This window comes from Amphibalanus amphitrite, unplaced genomic scaffold (genome assembly GCF_019059575.1).
Source record: "Amphibalanus amphitrite isolate SeventyFive unplaced genomic scaffold, NRLGWU_Aamphi_draft 000078F_arrow, whole genome shotgun sequence".
NCBI lineage: Eukaryota > Metazoa > Arthropoda > Thecostraca > Balanomorpha > Balanidae > Amphibalanus > Amphibalanus amphitrite.
The window spans coordinates 1,058,749-1,076,233 of record NW_024881574.1 but is presented as its reverse complement, the minus strand read 5'-3'; the positions used below and the strand labels follow the sequence as shown (position 1 = coordinate 1,076,233).

The 17,485-nt window shown below is 44.9% G+C and overlaps 1 protein-coding gene and 1 long non-coding RNA gene across 2 annotated transcripts in view; both read right to left on the bottom strand.

Annotated features, from left to right (window-relative positions):
- The window catches only part of LOC122379459 (ras-responsive element-binding protein 1-like), a 123,272-nt gene that overhangs the window by 50,477 nt on the left and 55,310 nt on the right, over nt 1–17,485 (bottom strand). The window lies entirely within an intron of this gene.
- On the bottom strand, nt 8,191–11,656 carry LOC122379461. Its single transcript, XR_006256188.1, has 3 exons — nt 11,390–11,656; nt 10,090–10,091; nt 8,191–8,410 (listed from the first exon to the last, which is right to left on the bottom strand). It is a non-coding gene; the product is annotated as an uncharacterized LOC122379461 (long non-coding RNA).

Sequence of the window (17,485 nt, the reverse complement as noted above, 5' to 3'; positions counted from 1 at the left end):
CATTTGCATGTCTCTAATGAAATAGGTTGCAAAAGGCGTAGCATAAAATTATTCGCGCAATATGACGCTCAATAAATTATCGCTATCATGTGCTACAATCAGCAAATGTCAAACATTTCCCATAATAATTTTCCATCTTAACTTCTTTTAGCTACCATGGGCTATCATGCAAACACCTAGGTAACGGAAATAAAAATATTATCAATTTACCTGATTATCACACTGAAAGAAAAGTACACCTTGGTAATTTGAATTTGATTATTATACACCGCCATTACACCGAAATCAAGAATATTTATACCCTTGTTCGACGTATATGGAGAATAAAATAATGCTCCGGTGCGAATGTACTCTATCACGAGCGTATTCTTGGGGGTTAATTCAATCCAGTTTAACACTCATGGTACAATTCTAACTTTTGAGATATTTACCCCTCTAATTGATGGATGGTAAAATTACTACTATAGTGTACTTTCTCTTCAAGTGGGATAAGAATACCCACCTGATAGCATAAATTTGCACTCTGATTTGTCAGCTGATAATTCAACCCTCATCATGGTGTAAATATGCATCCTTGGTAAAGTGTGTTTCGATGAGGATGGTGTTATTTTATGACAAGGATTTAAAATACCCTAAACATGATAGTTCTGCACCCATATGCTCATTATTTTACGATAGCGTCCACGTGCGGCTCGCGAGCCTTCCGTTTCCGCCATTTTCATTTTTGTGTCTGCTCCGGACCGGAGCCACGGAGACTTCTGGCGCTTGCAAGTGATCTTCTGGCGGTTGAAACAGTGAGATAGGTGCGAGTGTGCAGGTGCGTTCGGTGTGGTGATGACTGACTAGTGCTGGACCCATTTCCGAATAACTTTGAGGGTAAGTTGACTTGATAATGTTTCGATGTAGCAGTTGATGAAATTGATTTGCTGCTGTCTGTATGCACGTCACTCACTTAGCTGTTTGTGTCAATACGTGGCATTCTGATTAGTGATTCCAGAAGCTCAAATTGACCCTCTCAGTTTGTTCTCAAGGGCAAATTGAGAAATCAGTTAAGTACCTACTGAGGTTGTTAACTGTAACTTTATCAAATGTTCAATGTGTCGATTGATCAATATATGTTTAGGTATGTTTAGTAATTTTATTTCTCTACGTTTTACAAAAGTACTAGAATCTTGGCCTGAAAAAGTTGCTAATTTATTTTGTGTATTACTTTCAGGTTTGGGGTGACCTGGCTCTCGTCGTGGGTCACGCCGGCGAGAATGGCATTAGGACAAAGTCACCTCAATGACGCGACAGGCGTGCTACACCGCACAACTCCTGCCTCCGGAGGGCGCCACACCCGTTGAAGGTGAGTTTTAAACTACCATTAATGATGACTGACGACAATTGTCCGTCTGTCCGTCTGTCCGTCTGTCCGTTTGTCCGTCTGTCCGTCTGTCCGTCCGTCCGTCCGTCCGTCCGTCCGTCCGTCCGTCCGTCCGTCCGTCCGTCCGTCCGTCCGTCCGTCAATCCGTCCGTCCGTCTCGCCTGTCTCATCCATGGGCTCCGCCACCGGAGGGAGGGGGGAGGGACGGGGGACGTGTCCCCCCAATATTTTACATTTGTCTGTTTCGTCTGTCTCGTCTGTCGGTCCGTCCGTCCGTGACATACAATATCGTTCTGTACTTAAATGTTACAGTGCTTACTAGTTATATCTTTCAGTTTTCACGGACAGACATACAATATCGTTTTTTGCATTATGATTACAGTGCTTAACCCGCGCACCGACGGGGGAGCCCCCCTCAGGTTTTGTCAGATAGCATAAAAAAGGCGGCGCATAGCGCCGCCAGATTTGGCACGACTGTTGATACATCCATTTCGCACACCCTCTGGAAATTTTTAGCTCATATCTTTAAAAAGTCAGGCCACCAGGCCACGTTAAGTGACCTCACCTCGAAACACAATCTTCGAAGTTTGCTATCTCGTTGTTGAAAGCAGATCTTGAAACTCACAGAAATAATTTTGGTGATGAGCACCTACAACTCGTATATCTCAGAATTGCATATCGATGACCTACGAATAGGTCATTTTTTACCTGCCCATCATAAGTCAATGGAATAAATTTCAAGTCATTCTTATTTCCATCAGATTCCTTTTTTATACGACTTTTTATCTCTTCTGTTCATGAGCTACGGAGTCGTTTGTTGAATGTTGTCGGTCTTTTTACGGTTACTCGCATAATTTGACCTTCGATGACCTCTGATGACGTCATTTTGAACCCTAGCGAAAAATGACCGAAGTACTTTTTCATAGACCTTCTTACGAGCTTTCGAATGTCGTTCGCCACTTCTCGCGAAGTTACTTAGTTCTTGAGATCTTTGGGGGGCGGTCATCCACCCTCTCATCGCTTCTAAGTTGGCTTAGAACCCCTTCGGTGCGCGGGTTAATAGATTCATCTGTCAATTTTTAAGGATCGACATTCAAAATTGCTATTTTCTTAAAGATTACAGTGCTTAATATTCCTTTACATCCTTCAATTTACATGGATGGGCGGATGGACGGACGGATGGACGGCCTGACATACAAAGTCGTTCTTAACTTAAATATTAAGTTAAGAATAGTTCTTTTGCAGTGGTTAATAGTTCTTTTTATCTTTCAATCTTGGTAGATGACGACCTGGCGGCCACCTTGGTGATCGGTGGCGGCACGACGATTTCGGAGCTGCAGGATGGGCGCAACTCTGTGTCCGTTCACCCAGAAACCCAGTGCCTGGTCAGCGATGTGAAATATCGTCTCCCAAACAGTGAGATGAAGATGCTGGCTGCCTTCGCTGCGGCGCACGCTGTGCTATATTTGCCTTTTAGAGGGCCCAGCATGATCCTTTTTGAGGTCATATATGCACGGGTTATGAAGTTCGCGATTCCTCTCAGTGCGGCCGAGAATGCCATCCTTCGTATAATCCACTGTTGCCGATTCAGAGGCACCAGTGCAGTGGTCGGGTGACCGAGCAGGGCCCTGTTTCACGGCACGGCACTACTGTGCGCTACTAGTATCGCGGTATTGAGTTTCCATAGAAACATCTACAAACTTGGACGCTCCAACATTGAGAGCGTTCGAGTATGTGGATGTTTCCAATAGGAACTCAGCACCGCGATACACGTAACGCACTGTAGTGTCGTGCCGTGAAACATCTTCAGTACCTATAGGCACTGAAGATGATGTGAGTTGAGAAGGCCTCAGTCAGTTTTTTTTACGGAGTTTTTGTTGTCAGTGCTTTCCTAGTTCGTACACCTGTGCTTTGATTTCAGAGACCGTACGTTTGATGTCGATACTCGTTACACGAAGAAATGCTCAGCTGTTTTTAAAGTACATGATGAAACGTGACTTAGTGACCTGATGACCTGTGCTGTGAATTAAAATGTGATTTGTGCAGCTTGTGATATCCTCAGGGAAGTCAGTGTTGGGAGGAACCAATCTGTAGCAACCTGTGATCTGTCGTTTCAAGTTATTTTAAATAAACAACACGTTGGAGAGATGCACCATAGTTGACTTTATCGAAAGTGCTCAGAAGACGACAGTAGATACAATCACGCTGGGGGATAGTTATGGCTGGCGATGTATATTTACCCAGTCGTATTTTTACTCCCTCTGGAAAAGAACATACAATTATTATCGTTTACTTTTGTTTTGTATGCAGATTATAACGTGAGCTATTTTTACATCTTGACTTAAATTGTACACATTCAGCTTCGCAGCCCGCTGGTATTTCTACACCATGCCGCAAGGCGTAGAAATTGTTTTGGCTTAAATTGCACTGTGGCGTAAAATTATTATCGTAAATTACATGCTTAATTCTTCCTAACGCCCCCTTACACCCTTTACCTAGGGGTGTAAAATGAATTGATTTGGGGTGGAGATTTGTGTACCGTACTTTTATTCCGCAACGGGTGTAGTTCTAAGCTTACGAGGATATATTACTTACTACCGGGTGGCAGAATTAATCTCCAATTGTCCATGCAAACATCTTTTACTCTGGCATAAAATGAAGTTAAAAGGGGTGGAGATTTGTGTACCGTAATAATATTCCAATTTCAGGTGTAGTTTTTCTTTCAGTGCATGACCACACTGAAAAAAAGTACACCTGGGTTACATTTTTACCACCCGTCATGCAATATATTTTTATCCGGTTTACACCAGTTTTAGGAGTACTTATACTCTTTTCCTGAAAAAGTGAGTGCAAAATTACACCTGGGTGCATTACTACTCCATTATATGGAATACAGAGGAAAGAGAAGTGTACTTTCACTCTTTCATACATTGTAGGGGAAAGTGGGGTAAGACGGTCAAGGTAGGTAAGACGGGCACCCCCTCTGCAGACCAAACCAATAGCGCTACGAGCGAGAAAAATTAGGACCAGAATAGCCTTTCCCACTACACACCGCCATTGAAGTCTGGTGAATTTGTGTTCGGTCAATAATCTTTTATTTTGATTTCTTTAAAACACTCATTTCATTGAAAACATTCATAATGTATTGTGCAAGCTTTTGTGTGCAGCACTATAGAGTTAAAAACTGGCAATCACTTGTGGCACACTCATATGCCTCCAGTGTTCATTCACCGCGGATTTGCTTTGTCTGCATCAAATTGTCCACAGAGAAAAATCGTGCTGAACTTCTGACATTGAGTTTGGGGTAAGACGGGCAACTATGAATCCGATGGGTCTGTAATGGTAAAAATATTTTTGTTGCTGTAGGAAAAAAGAAGCATTTCTGATAAGAATATGTTCGATTCCGATACTCACAGACATGTTAGCAATATTCCTTCGGCACAGTTTATTCTCGAATAATGAATGTGAAAAACGGCTCTACATGGCTTCTGAACTAGGGCCTATATACGAGTATACGCCTTCTGCACGAATCTCGTATACTGCCATTTCCGAAGCACTTGAGACCAACGAGCGACTGTATCAATGCGGCTAATCTCGGGCATTTGCTGCGAGCTGTGCTGGTCGGTGAAAGAAGCTGGCCGTCTTGCCCTACCCATGTGACCGTCTTACCCCATGGAGTGGGGTAAGATGGGTTTTTGCAAGGTTTTGCAAAAATAGCTGCAGTTTATTTGTTGAGTCAGGTCTAAGTCTCATCTTCTGGCAAATGGAAGTAAAATGTCTGTAAAAGGTTTTCACTCAGTTTCCCGTTTCTATGATGTTTCTAACCGGCCGAAAAATGGCTCCAAAGTTAAGGTGCCCGTCTTACCCCACTTTCCCCTACGCTCTGTTTCACAGGGTGCATAAATACTCCACTTAGAGTTATTTTCAACGAAGCGTAATTTGACACCAATTGTCTAGTGTAATTCTACTCCATGATTGGTAAGCAGAGTATTTTTAGAACATATTCAGATTAAAATTTCTATCTGAGACATAAAAATATACCGGGCGTCAGGAACGTCTGAAATAAAGCGTAAAAGCAAACCAGCATGGCGATGGGGTGGTGTGAAATTACTCTTTGAAAGTTGATTTTGCACCTATATTTGTAAAGTTGCACTATAGGTAGCACGCATGCGCGCTGCACGGTTTCCGGTTGCCGCCATTTTCTGGTGTTTCAGTTTGCGGTTGGCAAGGCGGTTGGTTCTCACTGCGCAGTGTAAAACGGTGATTTTGCGAAGGGCAACAAGTCGAACTGCGAAGGTAAGTCAAAGTGTGGATATTGAGATTGAGATGTGGTGTTAATTCAAATTAGTGTATTGCTATTTAGGGGAAATGATCCAGGAACGCAGCTAAGTGAGGTGTTCAATCAGGGCTTTGGCTTCTATTTTTAGGTTTGCAGGCTTCAGCTTCTGTTCAAAATTGTCATCTGTGACATCACAAATCAGTCTTTCCCTATGTACCAGGCCACATTTCTGTCTAGTACCTAAATTGATTTTTTAATCTATCACAATAATGCTTAAACCACGTTTTAGGCATTTTTCAACGAACAAGTCCATCTAAATGGGACAAAATTAACACGCGCACTGCAGGGGGGGGGGGTTGTTTTCAACCCCCCCTGTGGTTTTTCGCAAATTGCGAGAAAACGGCGGCGCGTAGCGCCGCCAAATTTTGCATACCTGTTCTCACAACTTTTGCACACCTTGAGTAAAAATTTTGACCCCAGGTGACCTATGGTCAGGTCACCAGGTCAGGTCAAGTGACCCTACCTCGAAACGTAAATTTCGAAGTTTGCAATCCCACCAAGCCCACAGTTGTTGAGATATGAGCGCTATTGCATAAAACTTACGGCACCAGATATTTTACGAATTGTCTTAGAATCGTACTTATTCTACGCCATTCTGTTTCACAAAGGTCTTGAAAATAGTACGGAGAGCAAGGAATTTACTCCAGCACGTGACGTAACTTTTGGGGGTTTCTGTTGCATAAAAGCTACGATTTACGAAAAAGTAGTTCGCCGAAGCGCGCAGAAAATGTCGCAGATGCGCCAAATGTGTAAAATTCGTAAAATATTCTACGGAGGGGGTGGGCTTCTTAGATTTTAGCCGAAAGTCGGCAACTGCAGCTGTCTGACGCCGAATTCCAACTTTTTGAGTCCTTATACGGCCATGAATGCATATGAAGGTAACTCCTTTACACACTGATGCTTTCTTATCCTCGAACAATTTATAGAAAGACTGCAACCGCACCTCTCATTTCTCAACCAATGCAATAGCATGATATCAGCATGGTCGTACCTGACAATCGTACTGCAACGGTGGTGACTGACGTTAAAGCACGCTCGTAGCTCGTTTGAGGAACTGCAGACGCATAAGTCATCAAACATATCAGCCGTGTCAATGTTTATTATGTTTATTATGTATTATGTCGATGTTAGTTGACGATTTTAGTGAACATACAAACACACTCGCCTCAGATTCTAGCACGTATGTACCATACGTATTCAGAGAAAGTCTGTGCACCAATACGGCCGCGATTCTAGTTGAGCTAGAGACCCACCCACGTAAACTTGACATGTCACTGTAATCGTAACACGCAGAGCGCTTCTTAAAAAAAGGGAACAAATGATGCTGAGCTTGCACAGCCTCACTTTTCCCGAGTGCGCCAACACCGGGATAAGACGCTGCTGATAGGACGATTTCAACGAAGGTAGTGACTCTTGGCGTAGCAGCCGCCATCTATCGGCGATTTATCAGAGCCCTCTGTCGGCTGAACCCAGCGGGATTCTTCAACCTTCATGTAGAACAGCCGAATGCCGTGGTCAGAAGACTCCTCCACAAAGTCGTATAGAAATTCCTGAAACAGATATAAAGATGTCGGTAAGTATCAGAAAGACTAAAACGAATGGATTGAGAGGAGATCATTTTCGAAGGCAAAGTGGCTGACAGAGCATGAAATAGGAGAGAGGACTGAGGGAATCAGGAAAGAGGCGATACATATAGACAGGGACGGAAAAAGTAAATCGAGCGAATAATGAACTTCTTATGGGTTTTATATGGTACAACATTTCTTTGAGCATGATTGTAATCAATAAAAATGTTAAAATTGACCTTGTGCTCATAATATCAGATAAATTAATTGAAAAAAGGTCCAGAATATATTTTCGAACTTGGTTCTTCGGTGGAATCAAAAATATTCTGGACCAATATTCTGGACCTTTTTTCAATTAATTTATCTGATATTATGAGCACAAGGTCAATTTTAACATTTTTATTGAACTTTTTATCACACCATGTATCTCCTCGCTCTCGGCCTTCATTGAATGCAAGCATAAAGGTCTGTGACTGTGCCCTGCTATGCTGGTAAAGTTGACTTTTTAAAGCCAATTTTAGCCAGTGCATTTAATTAAATTTAATTAGCCAATTTTAGCCAGTGCCATTTAATTAAATTTAGTTAGCCATGTCATTTAATTAAAGCCTGTGAATTGAAAGTAATAAGCAATTCACTGGCAGATTCAGAATAGTCCAGTAGGTATCTAGATGCTATGCTGATATGCCCTTAATGCTTACGTTTGAAACTGAAAAATATCATGCAAGCCCACAAACGAATAGGTAGGTATTCATCTTGTAATACCTAGATTAAATGCATTCTGTTTTGTGCCTACTAATTCAACGCGCGAAAGCATGTTGCTTGCAAATATATAATTAAACGTAATTTTGTGGATATTTAAATGATTTTAATGATAAGACACCTGGCACCATATCAATATGATATGGCATTTCAACATACCTAATTGTAGATAATGGTGAAGAAAAAAGCGACAGAACATTGGAATGTTGCGAGTAATTGAGGGCTGAGGCTAATAAACACGATGCCAAATTCAAAATACACCAAAAGAAAATATAGATCAGGAATTGTAGCGGCATTAGCTTTAACCATTAACTATTGAAAAAGCTCACGATTGGTCTGAAAGGGCTGAGCAGTGAGCAGTGTGCTGCCAATGAACCGACACTGGCGGATCCAGACTTGCGTTTTGGGGGGGGCCAACTCCTGCAAGTAACCAAACCTAGGGTACCCCCAAATCCTGTTTTCTCATCGGATTTAGGCCACTTATTTTTTCGTCACAGCCCTGAAACGATATTTTTTTTAAACTAAAAATAAAAAAATAGAAATGGTAGCCCACCCAACCCGAGCCTAAATATTACTTTGAAAACACTTCAAATTGCTTTTGTCGACCAATTAGCCCGCTCCGGGTCGGTGCGTGGCGCAGCCTTCGCGGGCTGGGAGGTGTCGGTTGGACCCTCTGCTGTTCGGCCCCTGATTAAGCTAGAGCTCGCGGAAAAAAAAACAGGCGTGTTGCCCGTGAGTGACGAGACGAAGCCGATGATACCCGATTTTAAGGTCCTTGGTCATTGGTTGACCTTTCAGGGCGGTGTTTCACGGTCGTGCTGACAGCCGCTGACAGCGCATTCCGCGAGCTAAGGTCAGCCTTCGGTAGTGTTGTGGGTATAGGCTTGTTGATGTCTCCATTGAAACCAAAAGTGCCATCAGCGCTGGCAGCGGCTGGCAGCGTGCCGTGAAACACCGCCCAGGTCAGGTCACAGACCCAAAAGACGGGAAAATCAGGACCTGTCAGAACCTCCTAAAGTAAGGCTGTAATACGTTTTTTTTGTGCTGATCACAAATTTCATGTTAGTTTGGATCATAGATAATGTCTTCATGCGTTTAGACCATGTCGGGGCAGGTCAGGTCAGATCAACCAGTAGGAGTACTTATGGGCGTCCGTATAGCAGGTGTCCACTACCACTGGCAGCTAAACATGATACGAAGGCATCAAAACTACTTCGTAAATGTTCAAATGGCTGCAAAATGCTAAATTCAAAATCAGCTAAACGAAACTATCCTAGAAACATGTTAAACTCGGAAAAGTGCACCGAGGTCATCAAAGGTCAATGACCTGACTTGACCGTAAGGTGACATTGGCATCCGCCCTAATGCGTGGGAGCAACATCATATCACATGTTTGAGCGTTTTAAACCACGAAAAGACTATAAAAGCGCGGATAATGTGAGCCGACATACGCCGAATCGCTATTCCGGCCAAACATGGCCTCCAACATGGCCAAACAGTCTCGAGAAATAGGCCACAAGTCAAAGTTCACTTGGGTCAGGGTCATGAAATTTTCAGACTTTGTCACCATGAGGGTACTAAAGTTTCGTCGCGATCGGCTTCATGATACCTTACACGATAACTTCACACGTCGATCGAGAGTTAAAGCATGGATGAAGGAGAACCAGGGGATGAAGGTTCTTTCATCCATGGTTAAAGTGTGCAATAAGAACTTCTTGGGTGAAGACAAGACCAACACTTTTATCAAGCTCACAGATTTTTAATGATACGGTATTTTCTCTCTACCTACTACGCCCTTCTCACATTCATTTTTCTTAAGTGTTTTTGGGGACAAAAAAATATATGTTGTTCCCCTTTCAGGCTTGGGGGCATGACCCCGTGACCCCCCTGGATCCGCTAGGCCGAAACTAACTAGGTCGTTTTCAAACGGTCTGATATTTCAGGTCATAGTTTGCAAACGGCCGGTGTTTTCAGGTAGTTTCATATGGCCTGACTGGGCCAGGCCGTTTGCAAACGGACCGAATTTTCATACGGCCTGTAACATATATTCAGATTTCGACATCTGTCGTAGCATCAAATGCTGATGTGGCGCACTCAAAAGCCGGAATTGGTCCTTGGATGCCGTAAGGACCCTTTTAAGAAATAAGTGACCCGACTGACCCTTAGAGATTGGCCTGAGCTGTGACCGAAATTAAAGGCTGGGGGGAAGACTTACGCCTTAGGCTGGCGTAAGTCTTTTACCGTTTCGCAGGAAGGGACAAAAAGGTCCCTCATATGCTTCTTGTACAATTACGAAACAAAACAAGTTTTTTTTTCAACGAAAACTCAGTGAGTTTTCCTAAAAAATTTATTGCGCATATTCCGTGAATGAAAAGTTGCCGGGTCATGTCACGTCAGGCTGCCACAGCAAGTTTGTTAACTTGACAGCTCAATCGATATTTATGCAATGAGACCTTCTCGGGTGACGATAAGACATGACGACACTTTATGAAGGAAGCTAGTAAACCCGGTAGTTTCTCCATAGGCGCGGGAACCGGGGGGAGGGGGCAGTGGTGGCAGCTTGCCCCCCCCCCCCCCCCCCCGCCCCCCCCCAACTCTGGGGCCGTGCGGGCGGTGCCCCCACAACTTTCAGACAGAATACCGCCCCTTTTTGCAAATGTTTTCTTTTTTTGTTCAAAAAGCCAAGGGATGAAAAATAAGTGGCCTAAAACCGGCGAGAAAACTATATTTGGGGGATCCTAGGTTGATCTCTATCATGGTGTGACCTCCCCCCCCCCCCCGTCTAAAAGTAGTTCCCGCGCCCCTGGGTTTCTCTACGCTATTGAATCACGCTGCTGATTCTAGTAAGTATCTACTACACAACCTTCTCACATTAATTTTTCTTCGAGCGTTTTGGGGGGCCAAAAGATATGTTGGCCCCCTCTTTCAGGCTTTTTGGGCCCATGGCCCCGGTGGCCCCCTTGAATCCGCCAGTGGGGGCGGTGCCCCCACAACTTTCAAACGGAATGCCGTCCTTTTTTGCAACTGTTTCTTTTTCTTTCTTTTTTGAAAAAGCCAAGGGATGAAAAATAAGTGGCCTAAAACCGGTGAGAAAACTAGATTTGGGGGGACCCTAGGTTGATCTCTATTATGGTGTGCTCCCCCAGTCTGAAAGTAGTTCCCGCGCCCCTGACTTTCTCTACGCTATTGAATCACGCTGCTGATTCTAGTAGGTATCTACTACGCAACCTTCTCACATTAATTTTTCTCCAAGCGTTTTGGGGGGGGCCAAAAGATATGTTGGCCCCCCCTTTCAGGCTTTTGGGGGGGGGCCATGGCCCCGGTGGCCCCCCCCTGGATCCGCCAGTGTGAACCGACAACTGTTCACTAACCATTCGCTATAATAGAAAACTTACTTGTTAGTCTGGGCCCTGGTTATCTTAATTCTTCATTTTCAGCCACCAAATGATGATCTTGTTCGATCTTGCAAGCCAAGCTGGACACTTGCCTTGAAATTCTTCATTCTTCTTTGGAATGTTGTTTACTTTCGTGTCCTACCTAGCAACCACCGGACGGCGAGTGTACAAATCTCAGCTTACTTAATTGGCGAAAGGTGGCAGTAGCAGCTACGGCACTGTTCTAGACGGATGCAGTCAAGACTCAAGATGCAGTGCACTCAGTTCTATGCAAATTTATGTAGAATATCGACTGAAACCCATAGTGAGGGCAAATTATCTATGATCTTAGAATATCCCACACTCCCAAGATGCCACGATCGATGTTGTTTACAAAGCCGACCGCCGCTTGATGTGGGAGGGCGCATGAATATTGAAAAGTACGAAAGGTTTTCTAAAGTCGCTATCAATTCAAAGTGATTTGAACAACTTATCCAGACAACGTGATTCACACATTTCAGTACACTGGAACTTTAATCGCTTTCATTATTGTCACCATTCTTCTGCATTTCGTGCTGAGATCCGGCACTATTTTCATTCATGTATGACGTCATACCTAGATTTTCCAAATATTTACGAAGTAGGTCACGGCCTTTATGCAACAGGTTTTACGGTGTTTCGTAGAGTATGGCCGTTTCGTAAAAAAGTTAAGATCTACTCCGGTGGCGTAAATCTTATGTTTATGCAATAGCGCTCTGATCTTGAAACCCACAGGAAATAGTAAAGTCATCACGAGCTACAACTTGTATATCTCGGAATTTTTATATCGATGACCTAAGGTCAGGTCATTTTTGCGACCGGCCCATTATAAGTCAATGGGAGAAATTTCAACTTACTCTGAATGCCATCCTATAACTTCAATACGCTCAGGATCATAGTATTACAGGTCCCTGTTGGTGATTTCACCGAAAAATATCACTTATGACCTTTGGAAGGTGATCTCCAGGTCATCTTAGGTCACCTGAGGTCACCAGCGGTTTTTCTTCAATAACTTGAGATTGAGTAGAGATAGAGACTCCGTTCGACGTTTATCGTGTTTTTCTCGTCAATGCGGATCGAATGATATGCAACATGACCTATTTCGGTCAGGTCATGACCTTGACCTGAGGTCAAATTTTCAACTTGACCTTTCGAGGTCATATTATATATCATTCGATGCGCCTTGACGAGCTAAGAACGATGGCGTTCGAATCGATCCTCTGTCTTGTGTGCAAGACAAGTTATTTAAGAAAAACTACCGCGAAATTCCTGTTGTGAAAATCGTAACATTTTGTCTTCGGTGACCTCTGGTGACCTCGTTTTTGACCTGACCCAAAAATGATCTTAGTATTTCTTGTCGATCTCATCTTAACATATCCAACGCCGTTTACCGCTTGTCGCTACGTTGCGCCGTTTTCGAGATCTCAGGGGGGGTTGTTTTCAACCCCCCCCCCCCTGCAGTTCGTGTTCGGCTCAGACCCGCTGCAGTGCGCGTGTTAATATAACATCCAAATTCCAAAATGGAGACTCTCACCACCAAATTGGGTAATATCGGCGCCAGGAGACTTGTCCCACCAACTTTTCATGCATTTTTATTTTCGAAACCGGTTCGCAAGACATGTCGAATGTGTTGTGCGGTCAATCTAACTTTTACAGTTTTCGAGTTACGGTTGCATTTATCCGGTAATGTCCGAAATAGTCAATTTTTGCCTGGGATTTCCTGGTAAGCGATAAATGGTCGAGGCAACTTCATGAGTTGTGTTTATATATCACCGAGAGTATGGTTGTTCTGTATTAGCATGTCTTCTTTTACTTTTTGGCCTTCAAGCGTGGTATTCTCAATATCACAGTGCGATTTTCTTATCGTTGTATGTGTTTTTAAAGCCAAACCAAACGAGTTATGAATGTACGGGCTGCAGGCAGGATCGTAGTTAGCAGGTGCCAAGTCCAACCTCCTGTTCCCCTCTTTTCAGCTATGGGAGGAACTGGCCCGGATAAGGGGCGTCGAAGAAGACGAGGCGCTGAAGAAGGAGGTAACTGAAGAGACGCGTCGGCTCTGCCAGGAGTTTGCCAGTCGACTGCTTCTAGGTCTTGATTCCAGACCGAACAGTGGTAAGTGTATAATCATTCCGTTATAGGAGCGTTCCAGGACAGATCACCAAGGCATGTACAGTCTGTCTTAAAAGTACCGCGCAAAGTGACGTTGGATCCATCATGCCTGACCGAGGAAGGGCCTACTGCATTTGAGTCACCGAAGCAATTCACATCCTCGTCCATTCTCTAGGTCAATTGGTTCGGTGACTTTCAAATTATAGCAGGCCCTACCTCAGTCAGGCTTGATGGATCCACCGTCACTTTGCGCGGTACTTTTAAGACAGACTGATGATGATGATTTGGTGTTTTAGGGCGCACCAGCAACGAGGCTATATGGCGGAAGACAGACTGTACATTAGGGTGGGGCGAAAAACACTTTTTGGAAAGTGCTAAGTACATCTAGTGAAAAACTTGGGCCATAGTTTCAAATGAACACATGCAAAATCTTAGCCGATCGGTCAAGCATAGACATGAGCGTATTTGCGATGGATGAAGATCTGCAAACGCTTTCAGGCGTTGCAGTCTCTAATGCTAAGGAGCCGTTGCGATTGGTGTGTAACACCGGAATAAAAGCGATTCGCGAGAAAAGACGAGATCAGTGGACTAATGATGGCGTATTTCATCAATACTGAACCCCACGGGCCGACCCAGGGTCCCTTTATCATCAACATGGATCCGGATCCTGGATCTACTGGATCCCTGGATACAGGATCCGGATGTCTACATATATCCTTATATTATGTTTTCAAAGTCAATGAATAGGATAATTGTTCATCCGTGTATGCCGAATCCTGGATCCAGTGGATGCCGAAACCTGGATTCAGTGGATCCCAGGATCCAGAATCCAGGTAGCTACATTCGTTCATTTGCTGTGTCATCAGTGATAATGCAGATAGAAATTTGCCTGCAAGTACGAATTCTCGCAGAACAGGTTGGCCAAACGTTTGCCCTCGATACTGAGAGCAGCTTCATTCGCCAATATCAGCGGATCCTCCAGCCTCTCGAATCGGGCGGGGATTTGCTGTCAGCTGCTGGTTGTCCTCATGCCGCTTTGCGCCGATATGACCAACAGCGCGGTGATGCCTTTCGGCTTCCGGTAGCACAGACGACACGGTTCAGCTGTTCAGCTGCCTTCGATACACCGGCTTGAAATACGTTTTCAGTCTGAGGCTGACTGGATTCCGCTTGTGTCTAGTCCTTGAACAGGTTGTTTTCTTCGTGCCACTTCAACACTACCGTCAGGGTGAGCCCTGAGCCGTGATGTAGCTGGACACAATTGTAGTCATCAGAACTGACTGTAGCTTCAGCGGCTCGATTCTCTCCGTTTCTCTTCATTATGAGCCATTCAGATGGTCCATGTCAGACAATATGTGGACGGCACCGGCTTTAGCACACTTTACCTTCTCCCTTGAGACTCGAATGGAGTAGACCGTGCAAGGCGTTAGGCGAAGTCGGTTCTGCCGCCGCGTGAGCCTCGGGATGCGAGTGCAGACTTTCGTACTGATGATGATTATCGGCAAGCCCGTGTCCACTGCATCAAGCATCACAGATAATTAATCGGCGTTCGCTGTCACGGTGACCTACGAGGCACCGTCAGATGCGCCGTATGTATGTATGTATGTATTGACGATCAAGAGCAATCCACAATCGGCGTGGCGATTACACTCCGAGTATGCCGCCGCGTTAACTACCTGTCAGTCATCTGTGTCCCCGTCCCGTGAGTGATGCTGCTCCATTGCCCCAGCTTCACTGGCATCTACTAAAGGAAATGACGTTTCACGTAATTGTAGTTATTAATCGTACTTCAGAATTGAAGTACAAGCAGTCCATGGTTAGCAGTCTTTGATTATTCAATCATACAGTAATCTCATGGTGGCTGTCGAGACCCCAGGACAGTCAGCCGAGTTCGCATCTGAGACGAGACGGTGCTCTCAGTAGACGCCAATGAACTGGAGGAACATCAGACCCGGCACGGGGACACTAGGCAGGTGACACGGTGCAGATAACGTTGGCCTTGAGAGTCATCGTGACACCGTGACGAACGCCGATGACGTCTCTGTTATGCTTGAAGCAGTGGACACGGGCTTGCCGATAATCATCATCAGTATGAAAGTCTGCACTCGCATCCCGAGGCTCACGCGGCGGCAGAACCGGCTACGACTAACGTCTTGCACGGTCCATTCCATTCGAGTATCAAGGGAGAAGGTGTGCTAAAGCCGGTGCCGTCCACATATTATCTGACATGGATCATCAATGGCTCATAATGAAGAGAGACAAAGAGAATGGAGCCGCTGAAGCTACAGTCAGTTCTGATGACTACAACAAGTGTCCAGCTACATCACGGCTCAGGGCTCACCCTGACGCTAGTGTTGAAGCGGCACGAAGAAAACAACCTGTTCAAGGACTAGACACAAGCGGAATCCAGTCAGCCTCAGACTGAAAACGTATTTCAAGCCGGTGTATCGAAGGCAGCTGAACAGCTGAACCGTGTCGTTTGTGTTACCGGAAGCCGAAAGGCATCACCGCGCTGTTGGTCATATCGGCGCAAAGCGGCATGAGGACAACCAGCAGCTGACAGCAAATCCCCGCCCAATTCGAGAGGCTGGAGGATCCGCTGATATTGGCGAATGAAGCTGCTCTCAGTATCGTGGGCAAACGTTTGGCCAACCTGTTCTGCGAGAATTCGTACTTGTAGGCAAATTTCTATCTGCATTATCACTGATGACACAGCAAATGAACGAATGTAGCTACCTGGATTCTGGATCCTGGGATCCGCTGGACCCAGGTTTCGGCATCCACTGGATCCAGGATTCGGCATCCATGGATGAACAATTAGCCTATGCATTGGCCATTGACTATGAAAACATAATATAAGGATGTATGTTGACACCCGGATCCTGTATCCAGGGATTCGTTAGATCCAGGATCCGGATCCATGTTGATGATAAAGGGACCCTGGGTCGGCCCGTGGGATTCAGTATTGATGAAATACGCCATCATTAGTCCACTGATCTCGTCTTTTCTCGCGAATCGCTTTTATTCCGGTGTTACACACCAATCGCAACGGCTCCTTAGCATAAGAGACTGCAACGCCTGAAAGCGTTTGCAGACCTTCATTCATCGCAAATGCGCTCATGTCTAGGCTTGACCGATAGGCTTAAGATTTTGCATGCGTTCATTTGAAACTATGGCCCAAGTTGTTCACTAGTTATACCTTGCACTTTCCAAAAAAAAGTGTTTTTCGCCCCACGCTAATGTACATACACCATGACCCCTTCGAATTCGCTCAAATTTTGCACCTATGATGCCCTATATAAAACAAAAATTTTAACGCGGCTTTTAGCGCTCAGTCGAAAATGGAAAATGCCGATCGCTAAACGCTCGCGCTTGCGTTAAAGGGATATCTCGGAATAGGTTAACTGTTCCCCGCCAGGTTATCCAGGAAAACGTTTTTAGTTATCCTCTGGATAGAAACTCCTCTTCCATCCTCCATTAAAACTTCTGCACCTTGGTGGATAGCGCAACGTTTAAAGTAGCATTGGAATCATCTATATTTCTTTCGCTTTTCACAGACAAAGAACTCATGTCGTTCCTCGCCCACGGCTGCGGCACCACGGTGGGGGAGCTGGCGGACCCCCGGAATGCGGTGAGATGCATTGAGGGTTCAGGATTGGAGGTTCAGGGAGCGGAACTCCCGCTTGATCAGGAGGCACCGCTGGCAGCTGTGGCCGCAGCAGCTGCGGCTCATGCGGTCTTCTACTGCCCATTCAGAGGGCCTTCCAAAACCCTGATGGAGGTCATCTATTATAGGGCGGTGAAAGGCAGGATTCCGCTCAGCAAGGCCGCGAAGAAAATGCTCGGTGTGGAAGTGTAAGAGTACAGTGTAGGAACGGTGTAGGAGTAGGTTCAGGGGATGTAGAGTTTAAAGGTACATTCCCGAAAAAACAAC